The following is a 19,412-nucleotide window of genomic DNA, read 5'->3' as shown; positions in this document are numbered from 1 at the left end:
AAGATTTATTTATTTATTTATTTATTTTAACCAGTTGGCTCTAGGATGCCTCTTCAATGGGGGCATGGCCTTCTGGGAATTTCTGGGCAAAGTGGTTCTCTGGCTGAGGCAGGTCTCCAAAGAAGGGTGCAATTGTGAGCTGTTAGCTGTCAACAAGTGGAAAATACTTCCAGCTGGCCTTGAGTGGGGCTGAAGTTGGCATACCCACATGTCTACATCAAGGGGCTCAAATAATGACTTGGCTTCATTCTTGCCTCATTTCTGAGATCTGCTTCTTGGTTCACTGTACAAGTGGGAGAGAGCTGTGCCCTGAAGAGTCTATACTGAAAGTTGCCATTATTTTCTTTATGGGATAAAAAAAAAGAGGTCTGATCTCTCCTGGTGTCTACATGTAAAGTTTTCTAGATTATCACACACACTTCTGTGTTTGCCTCTCTGGAAGAAACCATGGCAGTTAATCCTTGAGGGTGAGGTTCCCCACAATGGGTTTATGTTTCTAGCAGAAGAAAGAAAGTCTAATAGGCAAAATATAACAGTTACACCCTGCTGGGCTCCAAACTTCTATTTTAAGCCAGAAGGGCATTCTGAATGTAGGGAGCAACCTGTAACAGAGCGCAGTTGTAAGATGCTAAGAAGAGACATTCAGCAGTCAGGAATGGAGTTGTATTAATTCAAGTTATACTTAATGCTATAGCAAATCGTTCCCATCATCATTGTAACCTAATATAATACCGAGTTTCTTGCTATCCTTCATCTCCACTGTTTCCCTTGGCCTATATTCAAAAAGAATATGGAGAAAACAAATAGGATTCCTAACTGCCATGACCAGGAGAGACCCCCCCCCCCGCCCACACACCATCACTTTTGTTCCTACACTATTGGTGAGAACTTGTCACATGACCTCACTTTGTTGCAAGGGTACCTGGGAAATGTAGTTCCTGGGCTGTGAGCTGTGCTAATCAGAGGCAACTCTACACTGTACCACAGTATATGAGTATGTGAATGGAGTCCAGCTGACTCAAGTCTCAAGTGAGCTCAGCTAGGGAGTGGACTTTCGTCTTTCTTTGCCTGGGGAGACTCAGTGGTCTCTGATACATGTCAGCTCCTGCCACCATCTGAATGGATATGAGTTATTTCCAACCCAACAGTCTGCCAAATTGGACAGAGGAGATAAGGACTCAGTGAAACATGGAGCTTGGCAAAGTACAGAGGAAAAATAAACAAATGCATGAGATGACAATTTCCTGCCAGTGAGACCTGGGTTCCGGGAAAAGCTCCTGAGTACACAGAGTTTGAGATAAATCCAGTTTTCCTCCTGCAGCCTCTGTTTGTGCTTGGGGTCTGTTTGATCAGCTCCCTTTCTGTTTGGAATCAAGGACCTTCTCCCACTCATTTATTCCTGGCCTTTCCTGGTTCTACTATGAATTTGTGTGTAAGGCTGAATTCATAGCCTGAGGACATTCTCACAGCAGCTCCTTGTAAGGATCTAAATATAGATGTCTCACCTCCTGTGCAGAGCCGTGGGAGGAAAGAGGCTTCCTTGAAGACTGTTTGCAGTAGCATTCTCTGTCCTAGGCCAGAGCAGAGTCTGGGCTTCACTTATTCCTTGTGTGAGCTTGATGAGCCCCAAGACTTTTAGCTCTGTCCCTTCATCTGTAAAATGGGAACAGCTGCTGTTGTCAAGGTGAAAACAGACATTCAGTGCAACTGTTTTGTGAACTAGAAGGTGCGATACCAACATTAGTGGTCATGGGTATGTATGCTTATGGGGTTTAAAGCTCAAGCTCTAGAACCAGACTATCTGAATTTGCATTCTGGCTCTTCCAGTTTCTGACATGTGACATGCATGCATGCAACTGCATGTATGTGTAAATCACTGCATGCTTCTGCTGCTCCAATCCTCATTTGGAAAAATGAGAACGTAAAAAAAATGAGAGCTACGTCATCAGGGTGCTGTGATAGAGTGAACCAATGGCGCACAGCTCCTGCCTAGAGGGGGGCTGTTGCTCCAGGTCTTTGTGCCCTTGCTTTTTCCTTCTGCTCTGTCTTTCTCTCTTTCCAATGCTTTTCCATGGGGATGGTTTTTCTCCATGGGGATGGCTCCTACCCTTCCTTAGAGCAATGCTCATTCTTCTGGAAATTCTTCCCCAAAGCCAAGGCAACAGGTCACACAAGTCCAGGGAGAGCTGCTTAAATGGAACACAAGGATATAGTTCTACGTGGCAGGACCACTCAGCATCATTGTAGAAAATATCTGGTAAGGCCTGTAGTTCCTGCAAATCATCTACTAAGATACTTAGATACAAGCCTCATCTCTATTAGCAGCAAGTTCTTCGAGGGCAGGGAGGGTTGGTTTGGGTTCTGTCTATTGCCATGACAAATAAGTCCTAGTATTTTAGCAGCTTAACACAATATGAGTTTATTATCCCAGACTAACATTTGGCACCTGGTTAGGACTATCACAAATATACTTCAAATGAGTGAAAGAATGAACAGCTGACCGGACAAAGGCCTCATCAGTATAGAAGACCTTTCTAGACCTTTTATAGCACCCAAGTTAGAAATTATTTGCACCGAAGCTCCTCTGAGCTGACTCAGAGGATGGGTTGGATAAGAGCAGAGGACAAGAATAGACCGGGTAAGTGGCAGAGAAAGCTCAGAGGTGTTTTGGGCCTTCTGTTAGCCAGGGATGCGGCCTTGGCTTGCATCATTTTCCCACCACTCTTGCAATGGTTAAAGGATGTCACAGATACTTGGGTACCTGGGGTTGCATCTCCGAGGCTTACTTGTGATTTCAGGTGTAGAGAGCAGTTTCATCCCCATCAGTTCTTCACCCCTCTCCAGTGTGCACCTCCCCACTTTCCCGCTTCAGCATTGCCAAGTTCATTTCCAGGTAGAGGGTAGAGTTAACACTCCTGTGGCGTTGGCAGTGTGGATTGGGCACGGGAGAGCCTCCTTCCTGTGGAGATGCAAGGCTGGGAGAGAGCGACACCCTTCTTGGAGTCCTGGTAGAGTAGATAGAGATCCTGTGGTCTCCAGCAGTGCTCCTTTGTTGGTTTCTCCAACTTTGTGTCTTGGCTCTTCAGTGTCCTAGCACCACCTCTCCAGTGAGTGGTGGCACCTAGGTCCTGTGTGAGGCTCTGTCTTCAGGGAAACTGAGCCTAGCACCTGAATTCTCTAAGAGGAGACATATTCCTAGAGGTTTCGGACCCAGGGCTGCACAGTTGATGAGGAACTGAGCCAGAATCCATCCCCACTTGTGAGTGTGTGATTCAAATTGGGGCTCCTCTGTGGGCCTACCCCACAAAAACAGTAAGCAAACACGAACACGCTGGAGTAGCATGCTCATGATCAAGGCCAAAGCTGGATTTGCTTTGTGTCATTTCATAGATACCTGTGTGGAACCTGAGGGAAAGAGGGAGATGGGGAGGAGGAAGAAAAGGGAAGAGAGGAGGGAGAGGCAGAGAAGGAGGAGGAGGAAGGGGAGGGGAGAACGGGGAGAAAACGGTCACAGAAATCCAAGAGATGATGAGAGAAGTAGAAAGAGCAGGGAGGGATCTTGCCTATTTGCTGCCTTTCTTTGACCCCTGTGCCTCTCCTATTTACTAGCTGTTTTTTTTGGTGTAGATAAACTAAACCACAAGTAAAACCAGCAACTGCTTGGCTGGCCTGTTCCTGTGGCCTCTCTTAAAGACATTCTTGGGGGAGGGGTGTTGTATCCATGCTGAATTTTGGGGGAGGTGACAAATGATATGAATGATGACTCTTGAAGTTGGATGCATTGTAGTGTCCTTTTAAAAAGTTTTATAAAAATATACATAGACCATACAAATAATAGTGCAATAAACCCTCATCAACCTATCACAGAGCTTCATAGTTTTAAGAAAAGCTTATTTGTGACAACTTACTTAAGGGCCAGGGTGGAGCTTGGTGGTAGAGCACTTGCTGATGGTCTCAAGCCCTGGGTTCCATCTCCAGCAATGCCATATTAGAATCTTTTTGGGGGTGCTGTGCTAGCACTTACTAGGCTGTCACTCTACCACCTGAGCCACACCTCTAGTTCTATCAGCACTGTGATATTAAGCACAACAGCTTTACCCTTTGTACACTCTTATCACCCACATTCAGCAGAGAAGGCAACTGAGACTTGGGGAGGTTAAGCTGCATACCTAGGGTTACCCTGGCAGCTGACCTCTGACCTTATGCTCTTAGCATCAGAGGGCTGAGGCTGGCTCTAATGTGGGCAGAGTATCTTGCTCACCTTCCTAGCGGGCATCATTACAAGACATGTGATCTATTTGTGCCTTTGCTCAAAATATATTGTAGAGTACAGTGATCAAAACAGGATCCAGAGTTCCAGCATCTCCCAGGACAAAAGCAGAGTCTCCAGCCCCAGCCCAATCAGTATTCCCAGGGGCAGAGGATAGCCATCTGTATCCCGCCTCCTTTCCCCTCTCCTTCCCTCCCCGGAAGATGATGCTGATGTGTAGCATCTGTCTCAAAGGCTGTGCCTCATGGTTCCAGAGAGTTCCACAGATGCCTACCCTGCAGGGCATCTTGGGAAAGTCTCCTCCCCCTGCTTCCTCCTGCTCTCAGCTACATGCTTTCATGTCCGTTTAAATGCCCCAAGCAGGAAGTCCTGGCTCACGCTGATCTCTGAAACACCATCTTCATTTCCTCACAGTAGCTGTGCTGGTTTCAGTAAACTGTGCCCCCATACTGCTGCTGAGGGATTCTGCCCATGTCACGTGGGCTTCAGAGCTGTGACTATTGACAGTCTTGAAGCCAGGCCTCCAGGTGGACCTTCCACGCCGTCCCCCCAGCCCTCGTGCCGCTGTGATTTACATCTGCAGGTGTGAGGGCAGCACCTGTCTGACGTCTACACCCGGTGAGTTTTACTCTTGCACCATAAAAATGGATAAATCTGCCACCCGTAAAACCTTATTTATTGCTAGGAGTTCATTATATATGCATGAAAACCCCAACTAATTTAACTCCTTGGCAGTAACGTGCTTAAGGCTGGGTTCAGGACTGTATTTGAGGCTGAGGTAGGGGGTGACTGAAGGGAGGTTGGCAGGGTGGGGAGTGCAGCCCGTGCTGGGGGTCTGGAGGTGCAAGCCTGGGCTGCCCTGTGACTCTGGATATGCCCTTATCCTCCCTTGGTCTCAGTGTCTTGCCTGTGACCTGGGGACATTTGTACTTCCTGCCTCAAATTATTTTGGAAATTCAAGTAATTCCATGCCAACCACTAAGAAAGATGCACTTTAATTTCACATGTTACTAAGAAAGAAAGAAAGAAAAAAGATGACACCACCCAAATTGGACTTTGTACTTAAACAAGTTTAGTTTTAAATTTTTATTATCCTTCAGTAGTTGTACAAAGGGGTTTCAATTCAACACGTCAGTTTTATGAATACAATGCATCTTGATCCATGTCACCTCTTCCATCACTCTCCCCCTCCTAACCCCACCCATCCCCTCAATTTACCTAGTTCCATTGTCACGCATATACAATGAATATTATGACTGCGTTCATCCTGCATCACTTACAATTTATATTTCATGATTCTTGAAAGGACTCTTTAAAATTCATCAAGACAGATTCTATCAGAGTTCACACATTTACATACATTCGAAGAACCGTGAGCAAATCAATGGATGGAAAGACTCCTAAACCTTTTCTGTGTTTGGAATGGAAGTTCTCTGAGTCACTTCTGGCACAGTCTGCACTTAGAAATCAAGGAGTCCTTTCCCCCCCTGAGATTTCTTCCTTTTGGCTTGCAGATGGGCACATTCGTGTCTGCAAGGACATGGTCTTTCTATTGGCCCTGACTGTGTCCCAATCTATTTTTTTCTTACTAGGGAGGACACGAGGCATATTGGATTTGGGCTCTCCCCAGTGACATCATTTTAACTCTCCTCCAAACATAGTCACATTGTGAAGAACTGGGAGTGAGGACTTTAGCGTAAGAATTTTTTTGGAGGTAGGGGAACAGAGTCATCCCAGGGCCCATGGTGGGGGCTTCACAAATAGAGTCTCCTCTTGGCATACAGTGGCTTCATTTGGTGAGTGGCTTTGTCTGCATCTCAACAGCTGAAGAAACTGAGGCTCTGAGAGGTGAAGTGATAACTTCATCCATAGGTCAGAGGCTCAGGGATCATGGGGAAGAGCTCTGAATGACAACTCCAGGTCTTGCTGTTGCTTGTCTGCTAAATCCTCATGCTATCTGAAGGATGGCTGTCAGACATGCTCCCTCCTCCCCTCAGTCCCCTCCAGCTGCAAGGGAGAGAGGAGGCCTGAGTTCCTGCCTGTCCTTCCCTACCCATTAATTCAAGTCCTTCTCATATCTTCTTGAGCTCCCTTGTAAACTTTTATTTGTGATGGTGGCTGAACAGAGAAGTTGGAGCACACCTGTAAAACATGGTTTATTAATTTCCTAGGGCCTCGGTATGCATGCTCACAAGCTGGATGTCTTCATATGTTGGCTCATAGTCCTGGTGCCTGGGAGACTGAAACTGGTGTGACCTGAGGGCCATGCTTCTTATCTGAAGGCTCTAGGGGAGGGTTTTGCTGATGGCCTGTGCTCCTTGACTGGCTCATGCCTCACTCTACTCCTGCCTGTTACCTCCATTGGAGTTCCTCCTGTGTGGGTATCTATGTCCTATCTTCTCAGGAGCCATATTGAATTCAGAGCCACCTAAATTCCACATCCTAACTAATGCCATTTGAAAAATCCTTTTTTTTTTTTCCCCACAAAGATGATCCCACTCATGAAGATCTGGAATTAGGACCCCTAACTCCACAATGATTTTTTTTTTTACACAATGATGCAGAATGGTGGCAGAGTTGAGTAGGAGCACACCTCGGAAAAGAGCTACAATTCCCCAATGGGGTATTGAAGTAGAACCTGCAAGTGATGGATGGATGTTGGGAATGGCCACCAGAGTAGGGAATGAAGGAGGAAGGTCCAGGAATGAGCAGGGCTGACTCCACTTAAGGGGTTGAATATAACCTACTGTCTGATGGAATGGGGAGAGGGGGCTTCTCAATGGTCCTTCCCTGCCTGCAAACCTTTCTCCTGCATTATCTGCTTCCTTGAGCCCAGCATTAGTGAAAAAAAGGCAAGTTGGGGGGGGGGGAACAGTTGGTAAATACCAGGACACTTTCCCCTTATGGAGGAGGCAGAGTCTTTGAAGACAGCAGGGGGCCTCTGCTTTGAATCCGTGACATCACAGTTTAATTCATTCATAATCCTTTGCAAGGGGCTTCCAAAATATACCTTATCCGTAAGCAGTTTTCATTATGGATATGAGGCGCGCAAAGCTTAGATCCCAGTGGAGTTTTTCTTTCTTTCTCCTGGCATCCTCTGATGTCAGGCCAAACAAAAATCCGCATGGAGGATGTGAGTCCTGCACTTCTCCAGGCGTTTTTTTTTTTTTTTTTAATCAGAACAGCCCTGGGAGTATATTAATAGCCTGGAGTCAAGGTACAAATGGTTATTTATATGTGTCGGTGGTGGCTAAAGTATACCCTCCAGTAATTATTCACAATTAACAAGCACTTCTGCAAATGAGCAGAATCTGTTCTTAACCCATCCAGGTAGCAATTCTTTATCCAGAATTCACGTACCTGAAACTTCTTAACCAGCCCTCTCTCCCAGCTCCAGAACAAAGCTAATTAGAGATTATAATCCTGACCTTCAGGCTCCTTTCCGAGCCTGAAGGATACTTGAGTCATCCATAAAATATAATGTGATCAGCAGAGTTTCAGTTGACAAGAAGAATAGAGTCTGCATATCGGCAGGGCCCTGTCCTCCTGAGAACTCACTTGTAGCTGGAAAGGAGATGGTAGTAAGCTCTTACAGTGCACCAGGCTGGCCGGAAAACAGGTCTTATCTTTTCATTTTTACTTATTTATTCTTTTTATGTGTGTTAGTATTGGGTCTTGAACTCAAGGGCCTGGGCTCTGTCCCTTAGCTATTTCATTCATGTCTAATTCTCTACCACTGGACTTTTGCTAGTTAGAGAAAAGAATCTTACAGTCTGGGCTGATTTTGATCTGTGAGCCTCAGATTTCAGCCTCCTGAGTAGCTGGGATTACAGGAGTGAGCTACCAGCACCCAGCTCTCTTTATAAAATATTTTGATAATGAGCAGTTTGTCAGTAATATAAAACCTTTATGTGGAGCTGGGAAGGTGGCTCAGTGGTAGAGCACTTGCCTTGCATGCCAGAGGGCCTGGGTTTGATTCCTCAGCATCACATAAGCAAAAAGAAAAAAGCCAGAAGTGGTACTGTAGCTCAAGTGGTAGAGTGCTAGCCTTGAGCTGAAGAGCTGAGGGACAGCGCCCAGGCCCAGAGTTCAGGCCCCACGACCGGACCCAAAAAACAAAACAAAACAAAACAAAACAAAAAACCTTTATGTGCCAATCATGGGAGTATGTTGGCTGAGTCTGAATCGTTGTAGATCAGCGTGAGATGCCTGAGCTTTACATTTCCCTTACTCCCCCATTCCTTCTATTAGCCAACCCATGGTGCTAGTTTTAAAATATATAGACCATCGGACTGCTTCTGACCATTCACAGCTCCCACTCAGGTCCCAGCAATGACTTTCTTTCTCTCATCTGAATTTCTATAGCTGCTTCACTGGAGTCCCTCTTTCTACACATCTTTCCTGGGCCTCAGAACTTCATATGCCTTGACCTATACCAGCCTCTCCTACCTTGTCTCCTTATATGGCTTGTCAGTACCAGCCATCCTGGCCTTACTATGCCTTCAATATGCCAAATTCATTCCTGCTACAGGCCTTTTGCACAAGTTTTTTTTTTTTGACTGTAATGTTCTTTGACTATGTGGTTTCTTGGTTCACTCTTCCATTTTATTCAGCTGTTTTTAAATATTACTCCTTTGAGAGGCTTCCCAGATGCAATTAATAAAGTGCTGCCTACCTTTTCATTTTACATTTCCTTATGCTATGTTATTGTTGCCTTGAACATTTAACATTGCATTATTAGAACTAATCCTCTTTGTAAATTTTACCTTTTTAACTCTCTGTTAACTATCAATGCTCCAGGCTGATCACAGGAACTGTACAGGTGTTATATCATCTAAACCTCTGTTATGATTTGAATATGAAATGGCCCATACAGACTCAAGTAGTGAGGCCTTGGTGGTGCTATTTTGGGAAGTTGTGGAAACTTTAGAAGGTAGAGAAAGTGGTTCATTGGGCATGTGCTTTCCAGCCGTATCTTGTCCCCGCCCCTTCCTGTCTCCTCGCTGCTTCCTGGCTGCCATGAAATGAGCAGCTCTCCTCCATCATGCCCTTTTATGGCCACACCATGACCCAGAACTAGCACAGAGACAGCAATGACCATGGACTGCCCCTCTGAAATGGTGAGTTTACTCCTCCCTGAAGTTGCTTGTGTCAGATACTGTGTCACAGAGAGGAGGAGTCTGGCTCACCCATCCTCCCAACCCTGCCTTGGGAGGAGGGTGTGTGTGTGTGTGTGTGTGTGTGTGTGTGTGTGTGTGTGTGTGTGTGTGTGTGTGTGTGTGTGTGTGTGTGTGTGTGTGTGTGTGTGTGTGTGTGTGTGTGTGTGTGTGTGCTCTGAACCATGGATGGGGACCAGGCCTTTTTTTTTTTTTTTTTTCCCACTATGGATTAAATTTTATTCCTGGAATTTCATATAAGGAAACTTATCCTTCCTTATTTCTCTAAAATAAACATTCCTACACATGCATATATAATGATACTTTATAAAAATATATGTGAATTCTACATGGAAACAGATCTACATCTAGATAATATATCTGAGCATATATGTGCATATGCATAAACCTGTGTATAATCTTAGAACATGTAGTTCTTTATAGATGTTTACTCAGCCCCTGAGTTTCACTCCTGTAGTACACATTGTTTTTTCTTTATTCTTATTGTTTTTTTTTAATTTAATTTAATTTTATTTGAGAACATACTGTACAGAGGGGCTACAATTACATGGGCAGGATAATGCATACATTTCTTACCAAGCATTGCAGCCTCCTCCTTTGTTTACCCTTCACCTCCCTTCCCAGCCTCCCCCCTCCCCCCACCCAATTATACCCCCCTCCCCCCCCCCACACCGACATTGTAAAGTTGGTTTTGACATGACATTTTGTACTTCTCATTGTTGCAACAGGTCCACCTGAATCCTTAAACGACTTGTTTGTCCCCATCTCCTCCACATGTTATACTGACATCAAATATAGTGAAAGCAGGGGTTACACTGTGGGGGAGGGACATACAAAGCAACAAAGAAATAATCTTATAAATGCGTTAGAAACACATGCATGAAAGAAATGAAAAAATTAAAATACATATTTAAGGGTTCATTTTCCTAACATCACATTATCTGACCTTTTCCGCTTGACTCATACCTATACTAGATATTGCAAATAAGGGAAACCATGGGACCTATGCTTCTTTGGGCCTGGCTTACTTCACTTAATATAATTTTTTCCAAGCCTTTCCATTTCCTAACAAATGGGGAAATGTCATTCTTTCTGATGGAGGCATAGAATTCCATTGTGTATATATACCACATTTTCTTGATCCATTCATCTACTGAGGGGCATCTGGGTTGGTTCCATATCTTAGCTATGGTAAATAATGCTGCAATAAACATAGTTGTGCTGGTAGCTTTAGTGTGGTCTTGTTTGTAAACATTTGGGTAAATGCCCAAAAGTGGGATTGCTGGATCATAGGGGAGATCTATGTGAAGTCTTTTGAGGAACCTCCATACTGCTTTCCAAAGTGGTTGAACAAGTTTACATTCCCACCAACAATGAAGTAAGGTTCCTTTCTGTCCACATCCCCTCCAGCATCTGTTGTTGTTAGAGTTCTTGATTTTTGCTGTTCTAACTGGAGTGAGGTGATATCTCAATGTTGTTTTGATTTGCATTTCTTTTATGGCTAGGGATGTTGAACATTTCTTCATGTGTCTATTGGCCATCCTTCTTTCTTCTTCAGAGAAGCTTCTCTTTAAGTCTTTCGCCCACTTATTTATTGGGCAGTTGTTTCTTTGAGGATTTGTTGTTGGGTGGTTTAATTTTTTGAGTTCCAAGTATATTTTAGATATGAGACCCTTGTCCGTTGTATGGCTGGTAAAGATCTTCTCCCAATCCGTGGGCTTTCTATTGATCTTGCTAGCTATGTCATTTGCCCTGCAGAAGCTCTGCAACCTTATGCAATCCCATTTGTCCAACCTTTCTTTGATTTGTTGTGCTTCCGGGTCTCTATTCAGAAAATTTCGGCCTGAGCCAAGGAGACCTAGGGTTTCTCCTATTCCATCCTGTAATGTTTTCAGAGTGTCTGCTTTGAGTTCAAGGTCTTTGATCCATTTGGAGTTGATTCTGGTGCAGGGTGATATATAAGGATCTAGCTTTAGTTTTCTACATGTAGTTAACCAATTTTGCCAGCACCATTTACTGAAGAGGCTGTCTTTCTTCCATTCTATTGTTTTAGCTTCCTTATCGAAGATTAGATGGCTATAGGTCTGTAGGTTCATTTCTGGGTTTTCAATTCTATTCCATTGGTCCTGAGGTCTGTTCTGGGGACCAGGCCTTTTATCTCCCACTTCTCCTTCTGCAGTGTCATGTGTCTCACTGAGTGGCTTCAATTCACAGTCTGTGGGAGACAGAATGCAGTCTAGTCCCCATTTCCTGCAACTGTGCCTGGCACAGGGTAAGTGCTCGGTAAATAACTGTGGACTAAATAAATAAGCTAAAAATTTTAGATCCAGCATGACAGCTCAGGAAGGTGTCTGGTTAAAAAAATCCTAGGTGGAAAATGATTCTAAGGATTTTTTCTTCCAACCAGGAAGGTACAGTGCTTATGTGAAATAAATAGTAAAATTTCATAGGGGCATATGAAAGCTGGTAGGAGAGGCACATCATGTTTTTGGATGGGGAGATTTAATATTTTAAAGAAAACAATTTTCCCCAAGTAAGTTCATAAATTGAATGCAATTTCAAACCAATGCCCTTAGGAATTTATGGTGTAAATTGACAAAAAATTATTCAGAAACTCATCTGGAAAGATAAATAGGGGAAAGTCACTGAGGATTTGTTTTGAAAAATAGTTACAATGAAGACAGACCTTTGAGGTCCAGATTCTACTATATATTGTAAAGTTGTAATGATTAAGACAGTATATTGCTAGGATGGGAATATCTAAACATATCAATGAAAAGTACATTTAGAAAGAGAAAATATGGTGTTTTAGAATTTATTATTAAGAATTGGATTATAATCCCTGGAGTAAAATACACCTTCATGAATCCATAGTGATATAAGTAAATAATTATTTTTGTTGGTGGCGAAGGGACAGCTCCTCCTGGCAGAGAAACTCTGATTAATACGTGTGGAGTGACAGTGGGAACAAAAAAATTTCTGTCTAGGCAGGCACTGCAGTAGACATTTTCAGAGACAGGTACCACTGATAGAGACTCAAATTAGAAATGGGAAATGAGATATTCATGGGCTCTCCCAATATTCCCTATGAGGTTAGAGGTGTGGCTCAGATGGCAGAATGCTGTCCATGAGATGTTTACTAATGACTAAGAGAAAACATGATCGCATCACAACAATGAGGAAACATGGCAGGCAGCACCTTACCCAAGCCATCAAGGTTGGTGTGACACCAACCTTGCTTAGACCTCACATGCTCTGATATGAGGCACCAAGAGAACCATAACATGGCATCTAGGATGTGCGTGCCAAAAATGCACGACCTCATTCTCACCATGAGAAAACACGTAGGCAAACCAAAATAAGGGCTATTCCACAGAACAGCTGGCCAGCACCCTTCTCCAAGGGTTCAGCTCAGCAAATGTAAGGAAGGACAGAAGAACTGTCAGCTTGGAGGCAGCTAAGAAGATCCCATGAGCACATGCCAGCCCAGAATCTTGGAAGATATCCCTAGTTCAGGAAAAAATAAACCAATACATACAAATGGGAAAATAGGCAATAATCAAGTGAAAGTACTGCTTGGCTGTTAATGTTCCATTTTAATGGTTGCCTGGTGGTTAAACAAGTTCTTAGCATTAGGGGCAGATGGAAGAATGGCATCTTACAACTCTCAGATCTGCTTTTGCAAATTTTCTGAAGTCTGGAAGCATCTCAGATTAAAAGCTAAAACATCTCAATTTACGGCAAGAGTAAGGCGGGAAAAGAATGGCTTATTCAGTTAACGGTAGGGGGATAATTAGCTGATCATTTGAAGAAATATGTAATTTTGTTAGCGATTGTATGTTTTACTTACAAAAACATAAAATTCATACTATATACCAAAAACGAATTCCCTATGATTCAAGTAACAGATAATGATAAAAAGTTACATGTGCTCTTTATAATTATTTAAGAATGATTGGGATTGGGGGGGAGGGGGGAGTCTGGGAAGGGATGTGAAGGGTAAACCAAAGGAGGAGGCTGCAATGCTTGGTAAGAAATGTACGCATTATCCTGCCCATGAAATTGTAACTCCTCTGTACAGTATGTTCACAAATAAAATTAAATTAAATAAAAAAAAAAGAATGATTAAGTTGATGAACTATGTTTGAATCAGTGGATTTCTCATTGATCTTCAGTAACTAGAAATCAGTCAATAAATATACTCCTCACTTAATATTTATGTTTATAGTTGAGTGCATTCTGTTTATGTGAATTATCCTTTCTCTGGAATAAACTCTGGCTCGTACTCTTCTAAGAGCCTTTTTAGGAATTTCCTACCCAGTTTTCATATGAAGGTCAGAGAGATTTGGGGGGAATGGTCACTTTTGGGTCCCATTGCAAATTAGCATGTGTCTCTGAGTCTATGCTGAGACACTAATTAATCAACTTGATTACTATTTCTTGTGACCTCCATCTGCCAATCGTGGGGCTGGGGATTCTGTTATTTGCTCTCGGAGTCTCTGGGCATTATGGTCTGTCTCCTGTGGTTGTTGATGCTCACTGAAGCCTTGGAATAAAGCCTGATATATCGTAGGTGCCTACAGGATGCTGGTCCTTGTTGCTCCCCTAAAGTAGACACTCCTTGTAAGCAACCGTTAAAGTTTCCTAAGTAATAAAAAGGAACATTTAAGTGTATAATGTAGTGCCCAAGAAAGCACAGACTCTGGAAGCAGGCCAAGTTGATATTCTGGCTTTTCTAAATACTAGACAATTACTTAAGCAGTCTGGGCTTGCTTTCCTTACCCACAAATAATGGGATCTGCCTCATAAGGCACTAGGAAGATTAAATAAGTTAAGGTTTGAAATGCATTTGGGAAAATACCTGGCACATACTAAGTACCATGTAAAGGTTTGCTAAATAGAATACAAATTCGACTGGCCTTTCAAAATAGATCATGAGATCAAAAACACACTTTGCTGTCTGTACTGAGGTTGGGAAATGGTTCTCCCCACCCCTCTCTCTTAAAGCTCTGCAGAAGTCTAGCCAGCTCCTGGGAGTCAGCCCATTGCCTTTGGCCTTGGGCATAGAGATCAAAACTCTCACTCGCAAGAAATACACGGCAAAGCCATGGGCTGGCGAGGGAGACAAGGAAAACCCTGAAAAATCACATTAGAATTGGAGCACATACAAGGATAAGGAGGTCAGGCAGATTTGCCAATGAATTATTAACCTTAACCCTTCTGACATTATAGCTACAGAATAAATCATGTTGCAGTAAAAGAACACAAACTTGCTCAGAAACTAAGAAGAAGACAGGAGACTGTCCCAGAGTTCATGAAGCGTTTCACAAAGATGCTCACAGAGTGCTTTCCTGTGGAGAAGCGAGACTGGCCCAGCAGTGACAAAGCACCTGGGAAACTTCAGGGGAGACCCACACATGTGCCCCAGACCCCACGTTGATATTCAGCTAACCAGGACCTGGTCTGCTCACTCCCACCACATCATGTTTGCTATTTAATATTTTAAATATTACTTCTGTGTGGGACTATGATAACTTCGTTACATAATGAGACGATTTCCATGTCCTGGTAGGTAAATAGTTGAAGTTCAAGAGACATCAAAGTCAAATCTGCTTATTTTGGCAAGGACTTTCTCCAATACTTTAGTTGCCAAGTTACCATGTAGCTTTCAAACTCTGACCCATGTAAGTGGCAATAACTTAACCCTTTCTTAGTTATCTGCACAGTTCATTCAGATATAGTATATGTTTAGCTTAATTTTATGGGAAGTTAGGATGTCATCTTAAGCAATGAAGATATTATGGAATCTTTTCTAAAAGAGTACCAATTAAGAATTTGTAATTACAAATTAAGAAATATTAAGTGACAAGCTGGGGGCTAGGGGCTTACATCTGTAATCCAAGCTTACTCAGGAGGCTGAGATCTGAAGGTCATCGTTCGAAGCCAGCAGGGGCTTGAGCATGAAAGCTCAGGGACAGTGCCCAGGCCCAGAATAAGAGCCGCAGGATCAGGAAAAAATGTGTATAATAACACACAAGATTGCATGATGCAGGATTTAGGAGGTGTAATGAAGGCATTGTGATGGGAAAATCTAATAGCAGAAGAAAGATGAGGGAATGAGTCAAGCTCCAGTACTGGTGCTTGACCTGTGACCTTCTCTGTGAAGGAAGTCTCTATTATCCTCTGGCCAATAGCCGTCTCATCCCTGCTCTGCTCTCCCCACCCCCTTTGCCAGGTGAGCTTGGATGCAGGTCCTTCCCCAGCTATGCCTTTTGATGAAACTACAGCCTCGTTGAGGACAACCTCATGAGACGCCATAAACCAGTGGCTCCAGAGACACTACACCGTGCCCAGACTCCTCATAGTTCCCCAGGAACTATGAGAAAACCCATGTGTGTTATTTTTAAGCTGCTAGTTTTTGAGGGAAATTCATCACAGAACATCAGACAGATAATGCACCATTTGTCTTTCCTACTTTCCTGCTGGCATTTTTGTTTCCCGAATAAACCATTTGCCTGTAAGTCTTTGATTCTAGGTCTATACCTGGGGAAGATAGAGTTCAAATGAAAACACACAAAGAAATGGAGACCCAGACAGAGGCAGGAAGTTCTCTCTGTGTGTGTGTGTGTGTGTGTGTGTGTGTGTGTGTGTGTGTGTGTGTGTGTGTGTGTGTGTGTGTGTGTGTGTGTGTGTGTGTGTGTGTGTGTGTGTGTGTGTGTGTATGTGATTTAAAGGGTCTATGGTGAATAACCAGGACACACATGACTTTCCTGAAAATGAGAGTCAGAATTAGGGGCCAAGAGGTATAAAATCACTGATTGCAGGACCTTGTAACCATTGAGTGCCTGGAGGCTTTGGATTACAGAGCCCCATGGCTTCTTGAGCAAGTTCTTTTTGTCTGTTTTGAATGACTGCTGACTGAGTCTCTTGGAAGGAGACGGGAGAGATGCAGCCCAGCCTGCTCTGTGTGAGCACGCCCGCGCGCTTTCCAACAGAAGCATTGTGTCCCAAGGTCCTTTTAAAATAATCCTATTTTGCTATGTTTATATACAAACCATGGAAAGAATGGGGGTATTATGCCCATAATGAAAAAGTTCTCATAAATAAAAAGATGCCATTTATAGTCCATTTCCAAGGCTGCTCTGTGGGCTGCAGTAGTCAGAGCTGGGCCAGAGCCATGGTGGGACTGGCTGGCTGAGCTTTTCTTGGTTTTTGTTGGGCCTTGTCAATCAAGCTTGCTTGCTGCAGGAAGAACTGAGCTTTGTGCTTCAGATTGTTTGCAAGTTCTAGAAGTTTCTCTGTAGTACCGCTTATCTTCCTTGTCCATGGGGTTTGGCTACCTGACATAGATGGAAATCCATGTTAGGAAAATTGCTTGTTTCTGTGCAATCAAGATTTACAACATGTTCCAGTGAATTGTTCCAGAATCACGTATAATCATTGTTGAGAGCCATGGTAGCAGCAGCAGGGGGCTATGTGTGCAGTAGATCTCTCTCCTCTCTCTCTTCCTTCTCCTTCCCTTTCCCTCTCTCTCCCTCCCTCGCTCTCCTTCCCTCCCTCTCCCCCTCTCCCCCTCTCTCTCACACACACACAGAGGTATGCACAAGAGGAGGGTATGCTCATGCGCACTCACAGCCCATGCCGATGACTGTCAGCTCTGTCTCCATCAACAATGCTCACCTGCCCAGTGCTTCCCCACTGAATCCCAGTAGCTGTGTATCAGGAAGGCACCCAAGAGGGTAGAGGAATGAACATAGTTTTGAGCACTGACTTTGTGCCAGACACAGTTTTAAGGACTCTTACCCCTCCATGGTCCCATTTTACCACCCATTTTACCAGTCTCCTAGCCTAAAAAGTAAACACCTTCATTTGACAGGTGAGAAAACTGAAGCTTCAAGAGGCATTGTTGACCAACCTCAGATCACTGGTAAATACTAGGAAAAAGGGGCTTCAAACCATTGCTTTATGCTGCCATCATACTTCCAAATGATTCCTTCATCCTAGCAGATAGTCCCAGAGAAATGCGTTTGTGACTATGGCTCTTTACCCTCTCTCCAGCTACCAGCACTGCATATATAGTCTTCAGTGTGTGATCTCTTTGTCCTCTTGGTCATTGGGTTGATCCTGGGTGGGTCAGGAGCAGAGATTTGAGAAGTCTTTGCACAGGGTGTGTACCTTTTGCAGCACTAGTTCAAGTGGGATGGGAGACATTTTTAAAAGAGGATCTAAATCTACCCCAAGTTGGGAGCCAAGCCTGGTAGAACTCACTTCAAATCCAGCGGACACTGCATATGACTGAATAAGAAGAAATACTTATGGTTGTTTGCCTTGGTGCTTGTGATTGCTTGTTATGCAGCAAAAATGGACTAATACAAAATGTGGGAACCACAAATACAAAATCATTTAGTTAAGCCTCAAAAGTATCCTCGTATATTCATCTGTCCACCCAAATACTTATCAGTCAGCTAGTATATGCCAGCCCGTGTAACTGTTGCCTGTGTTAGTATAATTGTGACCACAATGAAGTCCCACACATGTACCGATTTAAAATGACCTCATAGTTCTGCGGGTCACAAGTCTGGGGAGAGCCTGGTCCTGCTATGTTGCTGCAGAGTTCTATGAGGCTGAGGTCCAAGTGTCTGTAGGGCTATGGTCCCTTCTGGAAGCTCTAGAACTGAATCAGTTTCCAAGGTCATCCAGGCTATGGGTAGAATTCAGCTCCTTGCAGAAATGTGTCTGAGGTCCCTGTTTCCCTGCTGGAGGCCAGCTGAGGACTGTTCTTGGCCCCCAAAGGCAAGTAGCAGTGGTCTGAGTCCCATTCATGTTTTCCTCCCTCCAGCTTTCCCTTCATTGCATCTGTGGGATTCTCAGGACTAGGTAGACTGATGAGAGATGCTCTCTGGAGATGACCTTGTAGAAGGAGTCAGATAATTAATGAATATCCCAATTAAGAGATTGTATACCTATTGGGGAAAATTCTGGCAAGGAAACCAGGAGAGAAATGTGGTAGAGTTGAGCGAGCGTCTCGAGGTGGGGGCCATCTGCTGGCCAGTTCAAAGATTCCATGAGACACAAAGAAGGGTGGACTTCGCTAGTTCATGGACTGGTTCCGCTAATAGATGGAGAAACAGAGATTTCAACAAGGATTTGAAACACCCTCCCATCCCCCGCCACGGCTGACTATTGTATCTGCCAACCTAGTGAGTGTTATGGCCACAGCACTGGACCCAAAGACCTGACTCAAGTCTCTTCTCTTATGTTCACTAGCTCTACGATTGGTAATCAGGAAGAAGGCAAGAAACCTTGTGAGCCTCAGTCTTCTGAAACCTGAAAAATGGGTATGATTCCTTCCCTGCTAACTTTCAAGCCCAGATAAAAGGTAAGGAAGCACAGTGGCCATGTGGCCATGTGGCCATGTGGCCATGTGGTGTGGTTTTCCAAAGGTGGTAATGGTAGAATGGCTATGTGCAGGAGATAGCTGGAGTAAGGATGACTTTGCTGTTCGGGTGGGATGTGATTTCTCCATGCTGCTGGAAGGGAACTGAGACAGTGCCTGGCTATTGTCTGAAATATGCCAAACAAGGGTTGTGACCTGCAGGGCGGCGCTCTTTCTCCCTAGTAACAGAAGGAAGGCTTCCACATGGCAACAGAAAGTCACCTTTGGTGATGACAGAGCTGTCACTCTGCGCTGCTGTGTATCCTTCTACTTCAGGGTAACAAAAGCCCCATTCTTTACCATAAATTTTTGTTCTGTGAGCTTTGAGAGATGCATGGAAACTATGTAGGATTTGGTGTTTCAAAAGGAAGTCAGAAAGATAGAGACTTACAGGTGGTTACCAAGAGGAGAGAGACTGGTCAAAGGATTTTAATGAGCAACAGGAGGACAATGGTTAATAGTATTGTATCATACTTGGGATTTTTTTGTGTGTGTGTGAAAACAGTAGATTTTAGGTGGCTCTTGCCCC

At 43.9% G+C, this 19,412-nt stretch overlaps 1 long non-coding RNA gene across 2 annotated transcripts in view; it reads left to right on the top strand.

Annotated features, from left to right (window-relative positions):
• LOC138805179 (uncharacterized) overlaps positions 1-19,412 on the top strand; it is a 97,909-nt gene that overhangs the window by 59,567 nt on the left and 18,930 nt on the right. For both annotated transcript variants that reach the window (XR_011365458.1, XR_011365459.1), the window contains exon 3: positions 18,715-18,826. This is a non-coding gene — a long non-coding RNA (uncharacterized lncRNA). The remainder of the gene's footprint in view (positions 1-18,714; positions 18,827-19,412) is intronic.

Source organism: Dipodomys merriami, unplaced genomic scaffold, assembly GCF_024711535.1.
Source record: "Dipodomys merriami isolate MVZ:Mamm:240054 unplaced genomic scaffold, mDipMer1.0.p SCAF_39, whole genome shotgun sequence".
Lineage (NCBI taxonomy): Eukaryota > Metazoa > Chordata > Mammalia > Rodentia > Heteromyidae > Dipodomys > Dipodomys merriami.
The sequence above is the reverse complement of the archived record's forward strand: the minus strand, read 5'-3'. Positions and strand labels throughout refer to the sequence as shown.